This window comes from Odocoileus virginianus, chromosome 6, assembly GCF_023699985.2.
Source record: "Odocoileus virginianus isolate 20LAN1187 ecotype Illinois chromosome 6, Ovbor_1.2, whole genome shotgun sequence".
Classification (NCBI taxonomy): domain Eukaryota; kingdom Metazoa; phylum Chordata; class Mammalia; order Artiodactyla; family Cervidae; genus Odocoileus; species Odocoileus virginianus.
The window spans coordinates 70,222,517-70,242,600 of NC_069679.1; the positions used below are offsets into that span (position 1 = coordinate 70,222,517).

General features: G+C 40.2%; 1 protein-coding gene across 6 annotated transcripts in view; it reads left to right on the plus strand.

The window, feature by feature from the left end:
* Positions 1 to 20,084, plus strand: part of SIPA1L1 (signal induced proliferation associated 1 like 1) — a 493,843-nt gene that overhangs the window by 292,017 nt on the left and 181,742 nt on the right. For all 6 annotated transcript variants that reach the window (XM_070469567.1, XM_070469568.1, XM_070469569.1 and 3 more), the window contains one exon: positions 1,901 to 1,962. The gene's annotated coding sequence lies outside the window, so the exon portion shown is untranslated. The remainder of the gene's footprint in view (positions 1 to 1,900; positions 1,963 to 20,084) is intronic.

Sequence of the window (20,084 nt, forward strand, 5' to 3'; positions counted from 1 at the left end):
TATTTCCCTAGAAGTGAAATTGCTGGGCCACAGTTTATATTCTGCTTTATTAGATATTGCTAAACAGTTTTTCAGTTCACACAAGTAGCTCATGAGAGTTGAACTGCTCTATAGCCTAAGACTTGGTGTTGTCTGTTATTTGCATATTAGCCATTTGGATCAATATGTAATTTTATCTCATTGTAGTTTTAATTTGTATTTCTGTGGTAATGAATGATGTCAAACACCTCTTCATATGCTTATTGGCCATTTTTTTATATTCTTTTTAGGTAATCTTTTTCTTGGGCTTCCCAGGTGGCACTAGTGGTAAAGAACCTGCTTGTCAATGCAGGAGACATAAGACATGTGGGTTCAATCCCCAGGTCAGGAAGATACCATGACACTCCACTCTAGTATTCTTGCCTGGAGAATCCTATGGCAAAGAAGCCTGGTAGGCCATCTATGGTCCATAGGGTCACAAAGAGCTGGGACACGACTGAAGCTACTTATTAGCACACACATCATTTTCTTATTTTGTTGGAGTTTGTATATATTCTAAATGAGTCTTATATGTATTTAATGCATATATTCAGCAAATATCTTCCTTTCTGATTCTTATAATAATGCTTTTGTTGTATTTTAATGAACCTGAAGGGGATTGGAATATGTCACCCCAAAATATGCCTCTGTCTTTAAAATAATTTTGAGACTGAAGGAAGTCAAGATACAGCAGATACAAGAAGAGCTCTTTGTCCTCCTCATTTGTGAATGCAGGGCATGAATTTCCATTTGTGAAGGTGCACCCATCTCCCATACCAGGGAGAAGAGAATGATTCTTCTAACTCCAGACACTTGAGCCTGTGCAACAAATCTTACTAAACAAGATTTATCCACCATACATTTCCTAGTCACCTTCCCACAACTTACCATTCTTAGGCGTCTAACCCCCTTTTTCCTTTGTGTAGTCACTTCTTCACTATTTATTACCCTTTGTTAAAATGGTATATACTGCCTCTTTAGGTTTTCATTTTCTGTGGGATCCCCATTCACATAAAAACGTCAACATCAAATGACTCTCAAGAGTCTTCTCCAACATCATGATTCAGAAACATCAGTTCTGTGATGCATGAGGGGGTTCTTCTACAAACCATAACTAATGCTAGCAACATGGCAGAATCTTATATAAACTGAGACAAGTGAAATTAGGCATGGTGTTGTAGATAGATGAGAGGATAGATAGCTACAGCTTTGTCAAGGCACATCATCCCCAGGAAAAACCACAGCATCGTTAGAGTTTTATGTTTTTAAAGCCCTTCTGAATTGAATGTGACTTGTTATATTGTTACTTGCCCTGAGGTCTGGATAGGGACAAATTTCTTACCTTTCATTTTTGAATACTAAAAGACATTCCAGGGTCTTAAAGTCCCCAATTCTATGGCTGTGTTTCTTTAGCAGTGTCAAATATCTGAATGGATACGTGCATTTACCACCCCTGCCCCCGCAAAAACCACTTTGTTAGATCCCTGAGTGTAGAAATTGAAGCTGGTTTATCTAGCTTTAAGTTACATTGGACTGGGTAGATTGGATGTGTGTTGTAGGCCTTAGACAGCATGATTTTTGAGGTTTGTTTAATAGTTGCTTTTGTTTCAGTGTTACAAGTAGCAGTCCAGGGCAGGTTAGTTTAAAATGCATTTGTTTGCTGGTGTTAAGATCTACAAAAGATGCAGATAGTTTTAACTTGAAGATACTTAGAGGAATTCTAATACCACAGATTTTTTTCTAAGTTCAGCTATTTACTTTTTAAAAGGCTGGTTTACTTCTTTCCAGAAAAAAAAATATAAGACTTTTGTCAAAGTTATGCAACTATTTTTAATGAAATTTCTTGTGTACTTAACTATTTTTTCTTTTCCCTTTTGTTTAGGTTATATATTGTTAATGTGGATGCTGTTGTCCAAATTTCTGTAGCTATGGCACAAGAATATAGTAAGTATTGTACCATGCTTCCTATGACCTACATGCTTTATAAAATTTTGACTGTCTTTTAAGTTTCTCATTGGGGCAATGGGAGTATTGAAAGAAGTTTTTAAAAACTTTGCCTTTTCATTTGGTCATCTGATTTTTATGTCTCCAGTTTTTATGTATGTACAAATACATCGTGATTATGATATGCTAATCTTCTGCTAAACACAGAATGATTGGCTAATACTAGCCATCGGATATTAGAATTGAGTCCATATTATGCATCCCATCTACCACCCATATTTGGGGTTGAGGAACTGACCAGCTCCAGGGTGGGCCCTGATTACGAGCAAGCCCATCGCTGCTATGCCCATGCATGATTCACTCCTTGGGAAGAAATGCTGGGCATTAACTGGGCAGAGGGCTGGCTTCAGCAATGGTCCTGTAATCTGGCTCTAGCCAAGGAGACTCTAGAGTAAGTTTGCCAAGTGCTTCTGGCAGAAGTCTTCTCATACTTAAAACACAGCTACCGGAAGCGCCTGCCTCTTTCTGTATTTTCTGGATGTTGTTATGTGCTGGTGTGAGGTCTGGTGTGGCTCCAGGCTGAGCCAGAAGTCACACAGGGTGGAACACAGAGAAAGCAGCCCTGAAGCCTGTTTCTCCTCCAGGAGTTCAAGCATTTGAGCCAGCAACATTTCCTTTTTGTTTAAGCCAGTTTGAGTTGGGAGCCAAAATATCCTAAGTGATTCACTTCATCTCCATTTTATTTTTAGTAGTCCATTAGTTTCTTCTTGCGAAATGTGGGAGTAATTGCAAAGGGAGGCAAAATAATGCCATCAAACTCGACTGGCAGGGTGTGTTGGTGTTGACTGGCACCCTCTTCCCTCTGAACAGTTCACAGGTAGTGGTTTCGTATCCATGAGAGTGAAATGCACTGCTTTCAGATTTTCTCTTTTCTTTCCCTGGAGGTTTTCCCTTTTAATCAAACCATTTGGGCTGTGAACACTGTAAAGGGTCATGGACTACTGGCCAGAAAACCATCGCTTTGTATAGGTGTGTGTTTGCCAGCATGGCGCTGTCCCTGGTGTTTTCTTAGAATAGTCTATATTCAGATTTCTAATTGCTTGCTTTTCTTCTTCAAAAATTACTGTGAATCTCAAATATAAGAACTCTTTAAAGGATGATATAACAGATATTTATATATGTCCTCCCACAACACTCTAGGCAAATAGAATGTTTACCAATTCCATGGAACATTTAAAACCGTATGATCATCCTCTCTCATAGCAGTGCCCTTTCTCCACCTTCGAAGAACTACTTTCCGGGGTTACATCTTTATTCTTCCCTTGCATTTGTTTGTGCTTTTACCACATATAGATAGGATGATTTTTGTATGCTTTTTCACTTCAGGTATATGTAGATACTGTGTGTGTGTTGTTGAAAATCACAAAGAAGTTGAGAAGAAATTCAGGATCACAGAAAGAAGCTATAAATGCATTCTTAGACACTTGTGCAAAGATCTGTTACGAGGCATCTTGGTGATCCATAATGAAATGCATTAGATTTTTATTTAATTATTTATTTTGGCCCCATCATGCGGTATGTGGGGCCTTAATTTCCTGACCAGGGTTTGAACCCATGCCCCTGCAGTGGAAGCACAGAGCCCTAACATCTGGACCTCCTGGGGCATGCCCCAAAATGTATTTGATTTTAAATGGCTGATAAGTTTAATCAACATGCTTATCTTCTCGAGTCTCATGCTTGTTCTGCTGTTGAGTTCACTATCTACACCCGTGCCTGCACTCCTTTAACGGTTTGGCAGTAGTGCAGGCCCTACTGAGTCATTGTATAGGTTACTTTTTCATTTAAATTCCGCCATTCATCCTGTGGTCAGAATGTATGCTTTTTGCAAACTTGGGTAAATTTTTGCATTCTTCTGCACTCTGACAATTAGCCATCTTCCTGACAAAATTGACTTCTCTGCTTTCTAAGTTTGTCAGCTCGTCAGTTTCCACCTTGTACGGGGTGGCAGCAGTTACGGAGAAGGAGTTGGGTTATGAAGCAGGGTATCACATTATTTCCCATTGTGCCCCAGCATGAGTCTTGGTGGGCTTCCCAGGCAGTTGTAAAGAATCTGCCTGCCAGTGCAGGAGACGCAGGAGGCCAGGTGGGTTCATACTGTGTCAGAAAGATACCCTGGAGGAGCACATGGCAACCCACTCCAGTATTCTTGCCTGGAGAATCCCATGGACAGAGGAGCCTGGTGGGCTACAGTCCATGGGGTCGCAAAGAGTTGGACATGACTGAAGCGACTTAATAACGCACCCGCATGCATGAGTCTTGGAGATGATTTTGTAGCATCCTTGTCTGAAACATTTCTCAGGTCATTTAACTTCTGCATTCAAAAAGCCCATTCTTCACCCTTGGTTCTTGTTGGGGATATTGCTTCCACAGGACTGAATAGCCATTGCCCCTCAGAGATCATTAATCCTTTCAACTTGGTAGCTAGTTATGATAAAATGTCAGAGAAAGATTTATGACAATCAGAAGAGGATTTCCATTTTCTTTCCCTGAACAAAAAAGTAAACTGAAAAGGTTTTTTCCCCCTTAATTCATATAGATTGTATTCTCACTACAGAAAGGGAAACAATAACCTCTTTTGTAGAAATCCAATTTTATGCTTTTGTGCTTTGTGCATGTATTTTTTGGTTGTTAAAAAATGGATCCTTATTTTAATTTTATTTAAACGTAACTGTCTTTAGCTTATTTCCTGATTTGTGGGCCTAATCCTGAATTAAAATGTTGCCAGTGCTAGAAGATTATAGCCTTCAAATGGAAACAATCAGTGAGGCCCCTAGGAAAAGAGCTAGTAAATCTCTTCAATTGAGAGATGACCAGCCTTCAAATGGAATGCCATTTGTATAGCAGGCCAAATATAGACAGGAAATGCAAGATATTTAAGCTACAGTCCTGTAATATATTTTATATCCATTTTCTTGTTTAAAAAAACTTTTACAATTGTTTCTTAAGGAAAAAAGGAAAAAAAACCTGTGGTTGACATCCGTTCAGTGAACTGATGTTTTTGTTTCTTGTAGAAGGATGTCTTCTTATTTATTTCTTATGTAAAGGAGTCTGTATACTTGGCTTGTTTTTATGCCTCAAAATGAAACAGTGCCTTTGTGGGGGATGCTCCACTGGGCTGAGGGAACTTCTAGACAGTGACTCAGATCTGTAATTAGGTCTTGCTTTCCGCACCCTTGTTGACTTAAAAGCTCTGGCCATAGACCATTTAGTCTGGGGAAGCCATATGTGAATCATCTAAATTGGCACAAATTATCTAGAATGCTACTAAATGTTTTCTACTCTTTATTGTGACTGAGGGAACTAGAAAGGGAGACTTCTTTGTGTTTGAAGGTATTCTCAAGGGGTATGTATACATACACATTTGTGAAAGCACATCTCATCCTTAGAGTGAAGAGCAGTAGAATATTTGACAGTTGTAGGCAGTTCTTATTTTGCGGGTCTGTTTTAGAACATTCCTCCAGGCTTTGTAGCCTTTCCTTTGGGAAGAAGCTAGCAGCAGGTGCCTATCTTCCCAGCTCCAGTTTATTCTCCTCCTTCCCCTGTCTTTCAGGAAGGGAGATCCAGTGGCTGTCTGGCTGCCAATGGTCTCCACTTAAGTCCCACAGCATCGTTGACATTGTTTAGTTTATATTATCTTTGTATTTAGTTTATGTTATGTCTGTTTTGCATCTTTTAACTTGAACTCCTCATCAATATCTTTCATATTTAGAATGGAATTTGATATCCTTTCCTTCTCTTTCTTAAAAGGATAAATCAGCAGACTGACTTAGACCTGTGTCAGTTACCTGGCAGCGAAGTGGGTGAAAGTCGTTTTTTTGTCTTCACTGAATAAGTTGACTTTGTTTCAGTTTATTTTAGTGCAAAACATTAAAACAATCAAATTAATTCTAAAGTGGAGGACATTTAAATGTAAGTCATTTAGGAATAAAGATAAAATGAGGGCTTTTTTTAGATAGAAAGTAAGCCTTTTAATTAGTTTTTTCTCTCTCTATGGGTTTTCTTTGATGGTGCATTAAGGATCTTGTCCAGCACTTATTACCTGATTGTTTCTGCCCTAAAGAGAAAAAACAAGCACATTTAGCCAGTCAGGAGCCAAAAGACCAGATTTTCAACTTGTAATGTGAGTTGTCTTTTTAATACGTGGATGAATCTTTGTCTTCATGTTGAAATATCTGTGATTGAGCCTTTCAGAGGAATGTATCTTTTAACAGGAAGTAGAAAGCCATGGCTCATTGTGTAATTATGTTTTGCAGGCCTTAGTACTGTTCTGTATCTGTGGGGTCACGTGAGCTGGGCTGTCTGTTGGTCTAGGGCATTGCTGTTTGTTATATACTGTCATAGTCATTTTGGAAAGTCAGGTGTTCAAATTATAAAATTATGGTTAGCAAATCTGCTGAGTTAAGTTGGAAGATTTTAAAGTGAGCTTCTAAGAAACTGGTTGGTAAAGTATTCCTAATTACATGGTTACTTAAGCTCTTTCCCCTGATGTAAATCACAAAGGACCTTCATATTAGCAATTTAGGCTGTGTTTATAAAGGATGCCTGTTCACTAAAAACTGCAATCCTGTTTGTCATAAGGACCTGTTTAGTACCCAATTAACCTTTCACTTAATCTCTTTTTAGAATTAGGAGCCAAGAGACCATGCTTCAGTACCAAATACCAATCACCCATCCTTATGGCCCTTAGATTGCACAGTGTGTAAATAATTGGGTCATGACCTAACACCTAAATAGAGGGGCATGAAAGGTTTACTTCCAGTGGGACTTCAACATCACCTTATGGCTTCTAAGTTACATTGTGTGAATTATTTCTTCTGTGGCAGTCAGAATCTCTAGTCAACAGGTGCAGTGACGGGCCAGGGCAAGAATTCAAGAGTTCTTAATGAATGTAGAAATATCTGGAGTTTTATGCTTGATGATATCTGAGCCCCATAGTAGCAGATGCCTTCTAACTTTCTGGAAATGAAATCTCAATCTTATAAATGAATGCTAATCCCTGGCAAAAGCTTCACACGTTCTTTTTTTTTTTTTTCTCTCTCTCTTTTCAAATTAAACAGAATCAGTCTGATCTGTAGGTTAGGTGCTGTCTCTGTACTCTGCATGTATGAAGATACATGTCACCTTCCTCTCGAGCCTCCCTCTCACTTGGCAATCCTGTTTTACTATTGCGTAGTGGCTTCATTTTAACGATAGAGGCATCAGTGGATATCCATCCACTCTGCAAGTGCATAGAGCTTGTTATAAAAATTCAAGCCAAGGCCCAGCATTCATTGTGGCTAAAATTCTCTTCTTTCATGATATTCTGCTAATCATTTTGGAGTCATGTTCATTTAGTTTTATTTGTTTGAAAGTGAAAGTTGCTCAGCTATGTCTGACTCTGTGTGACCCCATGGACTATATACAGTCCATGGAATTCTCCAGGCCAGAATAGTGGAGTGGGTGGCCTTTCCCTTCTCCAGGGGATCTTCCCAAAGGGATCAAACCCAGGTCTCCCACATTGCAGGTGGATTCTTCACTAGCTGAGCCACAAGGGAAGCCCAAGAATACTGGAGTGGGTAGCCCATCCCTTCTCCAGCATCTCTTCCTGACCCAGGAACTGAACTGGGGTCTACTGCATTGTAGATGGATTCTTTACCATCTGAGCTATTGTTTGTAGCATCAGGAAAATCTGGGCAGAGGATGAGATGGTTAGATAGCATCACCAATTCAATAAACATGAATTTGAGCAAAAACTTCACTAATAGCTCAGTCAGTAAAGAGTTTGCATGCAATGTAGGAGACCTGGGTTTGATTCCTAGTGGGAAGATCTCCTGGAGAAGGAAATGGCAGCCCACTCCAATATTCTTGCCTGGAGAATCCCATGGACAGAGGAGCGTGGCAGGCTACAGTCCATGGGGTTACAAGAGTCGGACAGGACTTAGTGACTAAACCACCGCTACTGGGAGACAGTGAAGGACAGGAAAGCCTGGTGTGCTGCAGTTCATGGGGTTACAAGTCAGACCTAACTTAGCAACTGAACAGCAGCAACTCCAGAAAATTTAAAAAATAACTTTTCCAAAACTAATATGTACCTACAAAAATGCCCGAATCATATCTGAACACAAAATGAAAATAAGCATCTGTAATTTTGCCATCGAGAAGTAGTTGTGATCAACACACACTAATAATGTGTTCTCATAGAACACAGCACGCCATTCAAAGGGGTTAAACCCATACCAGTTGTTAATGAAGGACTGACTTGAGTGGTACCACACAGAAATTCTTAAATATCTGTAATGGTGTGTGTTAAACATAATATCACCTAAATTGCAAGTATTTATATAAACAGGTTGTTGACATTTCATCATAGGATAAAGAGGTAGCCTCTTTAAAGACAAGCTGGGCTCTGGCCTATCATGGTTAACTTTTGTTTTTAATGATTTTAGAGAGAAATTTTTGGTGTAGAGTGTATTTCTCTCGGTAGACCTGTGACTTGTTTTTGTTTGGTTTGTTTCTTTAAGTGAAGGAGCCTTGTAAAGTAAGCTTGTTATATAGGAACAGGAGAACATTGTGTTTTCAAAGGAAATGTCTGTTCCCTGCTAGGAGAGAAAAGGCAAGAGACTAGGCTGCATATGGTAATTCTCCAAGGGTAATTGAGTTCAGGGTAGCTCCTGGACTTGTTTTTAATACGGTGTATCTCTTCTCTGCCACATTCTGTTCCCTGTACCCCTTCTCTCTACTCCCTCCCCCATCCCGTAAGGTAAACAATGCAGCATTGCAAAGCACTGCACTGACTCACATCTCCAGTATCCCACTTCATGCTTTAGTTTACATTAAGTCCGGGTATTGTCTGGCTTTCAAATCACCACACCACAAGGAAACAACAGACATCTCCCTGGGTCTGAAAGTATTTGCCCTTTGTAATGTTTTGATCATTTCTGAGGATTTGTTTGCTGGCCTGTTTCTCTGAGGCTCAAAATAACTTGGTATGTATGCCGCAGCCCTCTTAGCTTCCAGGGGGCTTCTTTTAAGTGCCTGTCCTTAACAGAAGCATTCTCTCTGAGCAGTGATGCACTTCAACCAGTTGGCCAGTAATGAGCCCCAGAGTTTCTTGTCCTGAAGCCTTTGTGGTGTAAACAGAGCAAATGATGAGAGCTTGATCCTTTGTCCTCTCTTCCAAGCACAGAGTGTAAAAGTTGTTTTAAAGGAAGTCTGGATTTTGTGGTATCACTTGGTTTTGGCCCTGTGTCCCCTTAGATTTTAGCCTGGAATTCTTTGGGAAACTCCAGCCCTGGAAGAAAAGGAGGATTTTTAAAAGAACTGTGTCAGCAGCTGTTGATGTTGCTAAGAACACAGCACTGTCTTTGCATATTTTTTCATCATACAGCAACAGCTTGTGGGATTTCATTTTGAGATGGCAGTCACTTGCACTGAGAGAGAGATTTGAATTGTATTAGTCAAATAGCTTCATTTTAAATTATTTTATAACTTTGTATTGTTGTAAAACATTCAAACTGTGATTCCCTGATGTTATGTGTTTTTAGTTTGACATCAGATTAAGATCTTTCCTTTTAAATGGTTGAAGAAAGCAAATTTTAATTTGTTTTCAAAATATTGTTGTTAATAAATAGCAATCCTCTTTTCTACCAATTTTACTTATGGGTAGCTTCATATGACATTTAGATTTTGCAAGATTGTTTTCAATATTCTGAACTGTTGTCTTTTTATTCACAATCTTAGGGTGGTATATCATTTGATTTTCTTGCATAACACTTATTAGATTTATTTAAAATTTGTTTATTTTCAACTCTAGTACTGAAGCTATAAATAAATAACCCTCTTTATTTTCAATTTGCATTTTGACTCTTAAGTTATAACACAATCTGTCTATGAGTGGGTTCCTGATTCTGTTAAATTTACTCCTCCTTCACAAAGATAGCTTGGTAGGTATTTGTTTGTTTCACATAAGATTTCAATGTAATCTCTTCTTGAAAAGGATTTGGATTAAGTCATTTATTATTGGTTTCCCAATCCTCATTTGGTGTGCTTTGCTGGAGCAGCCATGAAGAGATACCCCTTGTCCAAGGTAAGAGAAACCCAAGGAAGATGGTAGGTATTGCGAGAGGTCATCAGAGGGCAGACACACTCAAACCATAGTCACAGAAAACTAGCCAATCTGATCACAGGACCACAGCCTTGTCTAACTCAGTGACACTAAGCCATGCCGTGTGGGGCCACCCAAGGCAGTCGGGTCATGGTGGAGAGGTCTGACAGAATGTGGTCCACTGGAGAAGAGAATGGCAAACCACTTCAGTACTCTTGCCTTGAGAACCCCATGAACAGTGTGAAAAGGCAAAATGATAGGATACTGAAAGAGAAACTCCCCAGGTCAGTAGGTGCCCAATATGCCACTGGAGATCAGTGGAGAAATAACTCCAGAAAGAATGAAGGGATGGAGCCAAAGCAAAAACAATACTCAATTGTGGATGTGACTGGTGATAGAAGCAAGGACCGATGCTGCAAAGAGCAATATTGCATAGGAACCTGGAATGTTAGGTCCATGAATCAAGGCAAATTGGAAGTGGTCAAACAGGACATAGCAAGAGTGAATGTCAACATCCTAGGAATCAGCGAACTAAAATGGACTGGAATGGGAGAATTTAACTCAGATGACCATTATATCTACTACTGTGGGCAGGAATCCCCTAGAAGAAATGGAGCAGCCATCATGGTCAGCAAAAGAGTCTGAAATGCAGTACTTGGATGCAATCTCAAAAATGACAGAATGATCTCTGTTCGTTTCCAAGTCAAACCATTCAATATCATGGTAATCCAAGCCTATGCCCCAACCAGTAACGCTGAAGAAGCTGAAGTTGAACGGTTCTATGAAGACCTACAAGACCTTCTAGAACTAACACCCAAAAAAGATGTCCTTTTCATTAGAGGCGACTGGAATGCAAAAGTAGGAAGTCAAGAAATACCTGGAGTAACAGGCAAATTTGGCCTTGGAGTACAGAATGAAGCAGGGCAAAGGCTAATAGAGTTCTGCCAAGAGAACTCACTGGTCATAGCAAACACCCTCTTCCAACAACACAAGAGAAGACTCTACACATGGACATCACCAGATGGTCAACACTGAAATCAGATTGATTATATTCTTTGCAGCCAAAGACGGAGGAGCTCTATACAGTCAGCAAAAACTAGACCAGGAACTGACTGTGGCTCAGATCATGAACTCCTTATTGCCAAATTCAGACTTAAATTGAAGAAAGTGGAGAAAACCAGTAGACTTTTCAGGTATGACCTAAATCAGATCCCTTATGACTAAACAGTGGAAGTGAGAAATAGATTAAAGGGACTGGATCTGATAGAGTGCCTGATGAGCTATGGACAGAGGTTTGTGACATTGTACAGGAGACAGGGATCAAGACCATCCCCATGGAAAAGAAATGCAAGAAGGCAAAATGGTTGTCTGAGGAGGCCTTACAAACAGCTGTGAAAAGAAGAGAAGCAAAAAGCAAAGGGGAAAAGGAAAGATATTCCCATTTGAATGCAGAGTTCCAAAGAATAGCCAGGAGAGATAAGAAAGCCTTCCTCAAAACCAGATCTGAAAAGAGACACGTGCACCCCAGTGTTCATCGCAGCACTGTTTATAATAGCCAGGACATGGAAGCAACCTAGATGCCCATCAGCAGACGAATGGATGAGGAAGCTGTGGTACATATACACCATGGAATATTACTCAGCCATTAAAAAGAATTCATTTGAATCAGTTCTAATGAGATGGATGAAACTGGAGCCCATTATACACAGTGAAGTAAGCCAGAAAGATAAAGACCATTACAGTATACTAACACATATATATGGAATTTAGAAAGATGGTAACGATAACCCTATATGCAAAACAGAAAAAGAGACTCAGATGTATAGAACAGACTTGTGGACTCTGGGAGAAGGCGAGGGTGGGTTGTTTCAAGAGAACAGCATCGGAACATGTATATTATCTAGGGTGAAACAGATCACCAGCCCAGGTTGGGTGCATGAGACAAGTGCTCGGGCCTGGTGCACTGGGAAGACCCAGAGGGATGGGGTGGAGAGGGAGGTGGGAGGGGGGACGGGATGGGGAATACATGTAAATCCATGGCTAATTCATTTCAATGTATGACAAAAACCACTGCAATGATGTAAAGTAATTAGCCTCCAACTAATAAAAATAAATGGAAAAAAAAATAAATAAAAGATAGAGACATCACTTTGCTAATAAAAAAAAAACACTGCAATGATGTAAAGTAATTAGCCTCCAACTAATAAAAATAAATGGAAAAAAAATAAAAAAAAATTTAAAAAAAGCATGAGGGAAGAATGGGGCAGGTATATATTATTATATATGCACACTAAAAAAAAAGAAAGCCTTCCTCAGTGATCAATGCAAAGAAATAGAGGAAAACAACAGAATGGGAAAGACTAGAGATCTCCTCAAGAAAATCAGAGATAACAAGGGAACATTTCATTAAAAGATGCATTCGATAAAGGACAGAAATGGTATGTACCTAACAGAAGCAGAAGATATTAAGAAGAGGTGGCAAGAATACACAGAAGAACTGTACAAAAAAGATCTTCACGACCCAGATAATCATGATGGTGTGATCACTCACCTAGAGCCAGACATCCTGGAATGTGAAGTCAAGTGGGCCTTGGGAAGCATCACTATGAACAAAGCTAGTGGAGGTGATGGATTTCCAGTTGAGCTATTTCAAATCCTGAAAGATGATGTTGTGAAAGTGCTGCACTCAATATGCCAGCAAATATGGAAAACTCAGCAGTGGCCACAGCACTGGAAAAGGTCAGTTTTCATTCCAATCCCAAAGAAAGGCAATGCCAAAGAATGCTCGAACTACTGCACAATTGCACTCATCTCACTCGCTAGTAAAGTAATGCTCAAAATTCTCCAAGCCAGGCTTGAGCAATACGTGAACTGTGAACTTTCAGATGTTCAAGCTGATTTTCGAAAAGGCAGAGGAACCAGAGATCAAATTGCCAACATCCGCTGGATCATTGAAAAAGCAAGAGAGTTCCAGAAAAACATCTATTTCTGCTTTATTGACTATGCCAAAGCCTTTGACTGTGTGGATCACAATAAACTATGGAAAATTCTGAAAGAGATGGGAATACCAGACCACCTGACCTGCCTCTTGAGAAACCTGTATGCAGGTCAGGAAGCAACAGTTAGAACTGGACATGGAACAACAGACTGGTTCCAAATAGAAAAAGGAATACGTCAAGGCTGTATATTGTCACCCTGCTTATTTAACTTATATGCAGAGTACATCATGAGAAATGCTGGACTGGAGGAAGCACAAGCTGGAATCAAGATTCTTGCCAGGAGAAATATCAATAACCTCAGATATGCAGATGACACCACCCTTATGACAAAAAGTGAAGAACAACTAAAGAGCCTCTTGATGAAAGTGAAAGAGGAGAGTGAAAAAGTTGGCTTAAAGCTCCGCATTCAGAAAACTAAGATCATGGCATCTTGTCCCATCACTTCATGGGAAATAGATCGGGAAGCAGTGGAAACAGCATCAGACTTTATTTTTGGGGGGCTCCAAAATCACTGCAGGTGGTGACTGCAGCCATGAAAGTAAAAGACGCTTACTCCTTGGAAGGAAAGTTACGATCAACCTAGACAGCATATTAAAAAGCAGAGACATTACTTTGCCAACATAGGTCCATCTAGTCAAGGCTATGGTTTTTCCAGTGGTCTTGTATGGATGTGAGGGTTGGATTGTGAAGAAAGCTGAGTGCCGAAAAATTGATGCTTTTGAACTGTGGTGTTGGAGAAGACTCTTGAGAGTCCCTTGGACTGCAAGGAGATCCAACCAGTCCATCCTATGGGAGATCAGTCCTTGGTGTTCTTTGGAAGGACTGGGGCTGAAACTCTAATACTTTGGCCATCTGATGCGATGAGTTGACTCATGGAAAAGACCCTGATGCTGGGAGGGATTGGGGGCAGGAGGAGAAGGGGACTACAAAGGATGAGATGGCTGGATGGCTTCACTGACTCGATAGACATGAGTTTGAGTAAACTCTGGGAGTTTGTGACAGGGAGGCCTGGCGTGCTGCAATTCATGGGGTCACAATGATTCAGACATGACTGAGCGACTGAACTGAACTGAATCCTCATTTTCATTCCTTCAAAATGGGTTATCTTTTTACTTCTCCTTCCATGTTACATGAGGTGTACCGTAAGAAGAGATTTCAACTTTGTTCTAAGTGAAAGATGGGAGTGAAGTCAAGTTCAGGTAAAGAATGAAGGGTCAACCTTATGTGGGAAGAAAATTAGAAAAGAATTCAGGTGGGAAATTTGTCGTCTTAAAATTTAACCCCTCACAGGATTTGCTACTCCTCCATTATTTCTTTTTCTGCATCTTTGTTGACCCAGATCATACCAGGTAACTCCCATCTTCTGAGCTAGGTCTTTGTTTTTTCTTAGTAGATGGTCAGTTAACGGAGGATCTGACTGACTTGCTGACTTATTAACTGCAAGAGAAAAATAGGCTCACTCTCTTCTTAAAACCACCGTTCTAATTTCCTAGCAGTGGATTCCTCCTCCATGGATTCTGTGAGGAAGCCATGATGTAAGTTGAATACCCCCCCCTTTTTTTAATTGAATCTTCTTCCCTAATATTATGTAGTAGATCCCTTTTTTCCTCGAGAAGTGTGAGATGTTATTTTCTCTTCAGTTTTCAAAGTAAAAGGCTCCCCTGTTGCCTCGTTTCCAGAGAGGTGATTTCCCACCATTCCTATGTTGAGTTTTTGTGGGACCTTAGTCCTCCATAAATTGGTGGGATTAAAATTGTGTCCTGTCATTTTGCTGCATATTTTGAGATTCTTGGAATCTCCAAGTGGTCATGTGAAACCGCAGTTGGGAGTCACTGCATGGGCATCCATCCTTTCAGCTGTCAGGTGGCAGGGAAGGCGGTTTATTCCTTAGATCTGGCAGAGTGGACTCTGGGCTTCAGTGTCTCTCTTCTGCTTCCTCTAGTTTGCTACTTCAGATCTGTTTGTCTTCATTACTAGGTCTCTAAATTTCATTGTCAAGTCCACTTTCTTCCAAGGGTTACAGAATAGAACCAGAGCCATGAGGCATTTTGGTTTGTGTCTGTTTTTGGAATTTCTGGATACAGAAAGGGCAAGGTAGGCCCCTTCTTACACGTTTTGATGCTTGAAGAGCAGCAAAAAATAAAAGCATAAAAAGTCTAGTTTCTTTATGTTGATACATGGCAGAAACTAACACTATTGTGAAGCAGTTATCCTCCAGTTAAAAATAAATAATTAAAAAAATAATAACAAGCAAACTGTAATGTCTGTTTTAGGTGGAAAACAGTGTTAAAAATAAAAGTGTATTTTTCTTTTAGAAAAAGTCTAGTTTCTTGCTAAGTAGTTACTGTCCTTTCCAGACTCCTTCCTTTTTGGTTGTGTTTATTGCATGTAGCCCACCACTAACTGCAGTCATGGGGTGTTGCTTTCACATCTGATCTGCAGGATAGTTTCAGTTTCTTAGTGACTGTTGTTCGGCACAGAAGAAGATGCACTTATTTCAGTTTTGTGAGTTTTTCCCTCCAAGTGCACAGGGCCACGTCCTCATTGGTGCCAGGATGCTTCCTTACAGTTCTGAGAGGACTTGGCCTGTTTTCCCAAATGAGATAATGAACACAAAAATACTCTCTCGTAAGCTACAACATGTCATAAATGGGAGAGGATACTGTTGTTACCGTTGTTCTCTGCTTGAGTGGCCACCTGTAAATACTCTGTGTTCGTTTCATGACCTCCATCTGAGATCTGGTTGAGTCTGACATTCCTCTTTCCAGGGAATAGCTATTTCTTGATTAGGCCGACTTTTACCTTCTTGGACCTTTTGCAGAAGAAAAAGCTCCACACATTGAACAAATGTAGCTTAACAAATGTTACATTCAAGCAAGTGGTTAGTATTTCATAATATTTACAAAGAAAGGAGTCCCTGCCCTTTATATATGGAATAAGTTTCTGTTGGCAATGACCCTGAGATTCCTGGCTCCATGAAAAATAACTGGTTCTGGGAGTCACGAGTTTAGGCCTCCCATCTCACTTCTTACTCAGCAAGAGGACCGTTTCTCTGACAGATGGACTTGTAGTTTTTGTTGAGCTTTCATACAGAATACAGCGGGGGTGTATGCATGTGAGTTAACTCCTTGCCTTCAAGCTTTTAGTTTGTGCACATTGATGTTCTTGTGGAGAGGGGCGTGACCTGGACCACAGAGAGAGAACTTACAAGGAGAATGAAGGTTGGCCGGGGGGGACGTTCTCTTTCTCTGCCTCCCATCGTAGCTGGAGAGTGGAAGTGTTGTGCTGAGATGCTTCTTCTGCCGCAGATATCATCTGAGCGGGTGTCTCGTTCGTGGGGCGATGCCAGCTCGCGTGTGGAAGCTGGCCTAAAACTGCTTCTTCGTTGGCAGCCGCTCCTCATCAGAAATGCTTTCCTGCATTTCATAGTAAATCAGTGCCGACTCTAATGGGGAATTCTGAAAAGACCATGTCGTGGAGATTTGACATTCCTTGAAGCTGGTCAATAGTTTACCTCAACAGGCCTTTTGGAATTATTTCAAAACATTAATCACACACTGACAGCAGCTTGCCCTGTTGAGGGGAAGAGTTGGAATGATTATTGCACATATTCTAAGACTGCTTGAGTAGAGGGGCATTTCTTAGCTTACCCTGTCTGTTCTTTCCTTTCCACTGTATATGGAACTTAAATTCCATGAAAGACTGTATTATAAGTCCTAGAATTTGCTTTCCAGAATTTTGGATTTTGTAAAGTACAGTGTTAGCTAGGGCAGACCAGAGAAGTTGTGTCGGTTACCTTGGAAGTGATGTCTTTGTTGAATAAGGAAAAGAAGGATACATAGCAGTGGAAACACTTGATTAGTTTCAAGGAAAACATTTTAGCTCTTCTTAGGATACCATTCTCCACCTTAAAGAGAGATATTTAAACTTGCCAGTTACTTAGGCATTAAAAGAATTCAATTCTCTATTGAATTTATTACCGTATTGCTTCTGTTTTGTTTTTTTGTCCATGAGGCACGTGGGATCTCAGCTCCTGGACCAGGGATCGAACCCATACCCCCTGCTTCGGAATGTGAAGTCTTCACCACTGAACTTCTAGGGAAGTCCCTACGTAGGCATTTTAAGTTGTTTGAAATTAGGGTAAAGTCATGTAGTGTTCAAAACGGGACTAAAATCCACAGAGCATAGGAAGTCCAAGTTGTTGCTTCCACAGAAACCAGACCTTGTTCGTGTTATATGGACTATAATTTCTTATCTCCATCTGTAGCAAGAATAATTCATACTCCACATGAGGTAAATTATTGCCTTTATTGGGCCATTTGTTAAAAGTTCCACCTACTGGTGAGTAAATTAACCTAGAGAGCATGCTCTGTATTTAGAATGTTTGACTAATGTAAGGAATCCAGTGTTTATTAGTCTGTGACATACATTTTAAGGATAAGTAAATAAAGACCCAAATGCATAGTTATTTGTTAAAAATAACAAAATAAGTCATTTGAAGAGCAGGAAGCAGATGGGCTCTCACATCCTTCTTTCTGGAAAAGCTAATCCATGTTGACACAAGGCATACATCATTCAAAGGAGAAATTCTAGTCTTTTGCCAGATACTTTTTCTTTATTTTAGGCAAGTATGATACTGATCACAACAGTTATCAGCTCAGGTCTCTCCATTCAGTACATTTTCCGTAAGGTAGCACAAAGGAATTAAGGTTCATTCCTTGAATAAGGAACCTTAAAGGTTAAGGGAGAGGAAGTAGCTACAGCAGCTTTATGGCAAGCCCGTGGATCTGCTGTGCTGGAGGATAAACCTACTTCCCAGCGCCCAACGCCTGCCTTTGCTCTATGCTCTGTGCTTCATGAGCTCCTGTGCCTTCCCACAGTTGAACTCTTCACCCCGTCTGTCTTGTGGACCCCTCGCCTTCTCCAGATGGGAATCCTCTAGTCCTGGCATTCCCGTCTCTCCCCTGCCCACCTCTTCATGCTTTTTCTTTGCCTGTAAACATTTTTTAACTCTTCTTTCTCCAGCACAGGTGTTCCCACCCCCTCTCAGATCTTTCATTCTCTCTCTCTTGTTTCCAGTGCAGGAAAAACAAGAAGTGGGGCAAGGGGAAGAACTAGTCTATCAGTCTAAATCCCTTAATTCTACTAGTGTTTTGGGGGTTGTTTGGGGGACACTGATTTATAATACACATGCAGTAAAATGCATAGATCTTAAGTGGCCCAAAATGTGGGTTGTTTCTAGTTGTTCTTGGCTGTTATGAATAAGGCTGCTAGAAACATTTTTATAAAGTCGTCTTATAGACATCTTATTTTCATACCTCTTGGGTAAATACCTAGGAATAGAATTGTTGGATCACAGACTAGATGTTTGTTTGACAGTATAATAAGCTGCTAAACGTTTTCCCAAAGTGCTTGTGCCATTTTATGCTTGAGCAAGTAATAATTGGTGAGCCTTCCAGTTGCTTCACATTCTAACTAGTGTTTAATAGTTAGCTTTGTGTGTGTGTATTGGAAGGTGGAGATATTGACTAATATTCTCTGAACTGAGATGGAACTTTGAGACTAAAACAAAACAGGCAGCTCCAAAAAGTGCAATTACAAAGTTTCTTGTCAATTACAATTGGGGGCTTTCTGGTGGCTCAGACAGTGAAGAGTCTGCCTGCAGTGCGGGAGACCTGGATTCCATCTCTGGGTCGGGAAGGTCCCCTGAAGCAGGAAATGGCAGCCCACTCCAGTATTCTTGCCTGGAAAACCTCATGGATGGAGCAGCCTGACAGGCTACAGTCCGTGGGGTCGCAAAGGTCGGATACCACTGAGCGACTTCACTTTGTCGATAACTTAACGTACCTAGAGAGAAGCAAGTTCGCACCTCTAGGAACCAAGGTGGTTCTGTGTGAGCAGCAGGCTTTCTTCCAGTTTTCATATCAGACAAAGGCAAGGGTAGAGCAGTAGGGCACCCGCCTGGCTTGGGTGCCTTCCCTGGGAAGACTCAAGCTACATCACCCAGAAACAAGAGGGCAGGTGGGACTGCAGACATAGGAGGGAGCTGGCAAATGGAGTCAGTGTGGTCCAGCCACACAGTTGTTGGGGTTGTTGTTGTTGTTTTGCTTTGTTTTGTTTAAGTTTAGCTAATTTGAGTAGGATGAATCCTCCTGCAATGCGGGAGACCTGGGTTCGATCCCTGAGTTGGAAAGATCCCTTGGAGGAGGGCATGGCAACCCACTCCAGTATTCTTGCCTGGAGAATCCCATGGACAGAGGAGGCTGGTGGGCTATAGTCTGTGGGGACGCAGAGTCGCACACGACTTAAGCACAGCACAGTAGGATGAGTATCTCATTGTGATTTTTAATCTGTGCTTTCCTGATGATTGATAATTTTGATTTGTGTTTTCCTGATGATTAGTGATTTTGAATATCTTTTCATATGCTTATTGGCTATTCATATTTTTTTTGCATACTCTCTTGATTGTTTTTCTAAAATATTATTGAATTATTTTTATTGATTTGTGAGGTTTTTAAATATGTATTGCCTATACATATTTAAATAATGTATAAATATGTACAGATATATAACTTATATATGTATGTAAGCATATATTGTTTGGGTTTTAATTTGAAGTAAAATACAATATTACATGTTTCAGATGTGTAACATGGTGATTGATAATTTTTAAAAATTATACTCCTTTTATAGTTATTATAAAATATTGACTGTATTTCCTGTGCTGTATAGTATATCTTTATAGCTTGTTTATTTTATATATAATAGTTGGTACCTCTTAATCCTCTACTCCTGTCTCACCCCTCTCCCCTTCCGTCTTCCCACTAGTAACGACTAGCTTGTTCTCTGTATCTCTGAGTCTACTACTTTTTTGTCATATTCACCACTCTGTTGTAAATTTTTTAGATTTCACGTGGGATACCATATAGTATTTGTCTTCCTCTGGTTTATTTTATTTACCATAAGTCCATCCATGTTGT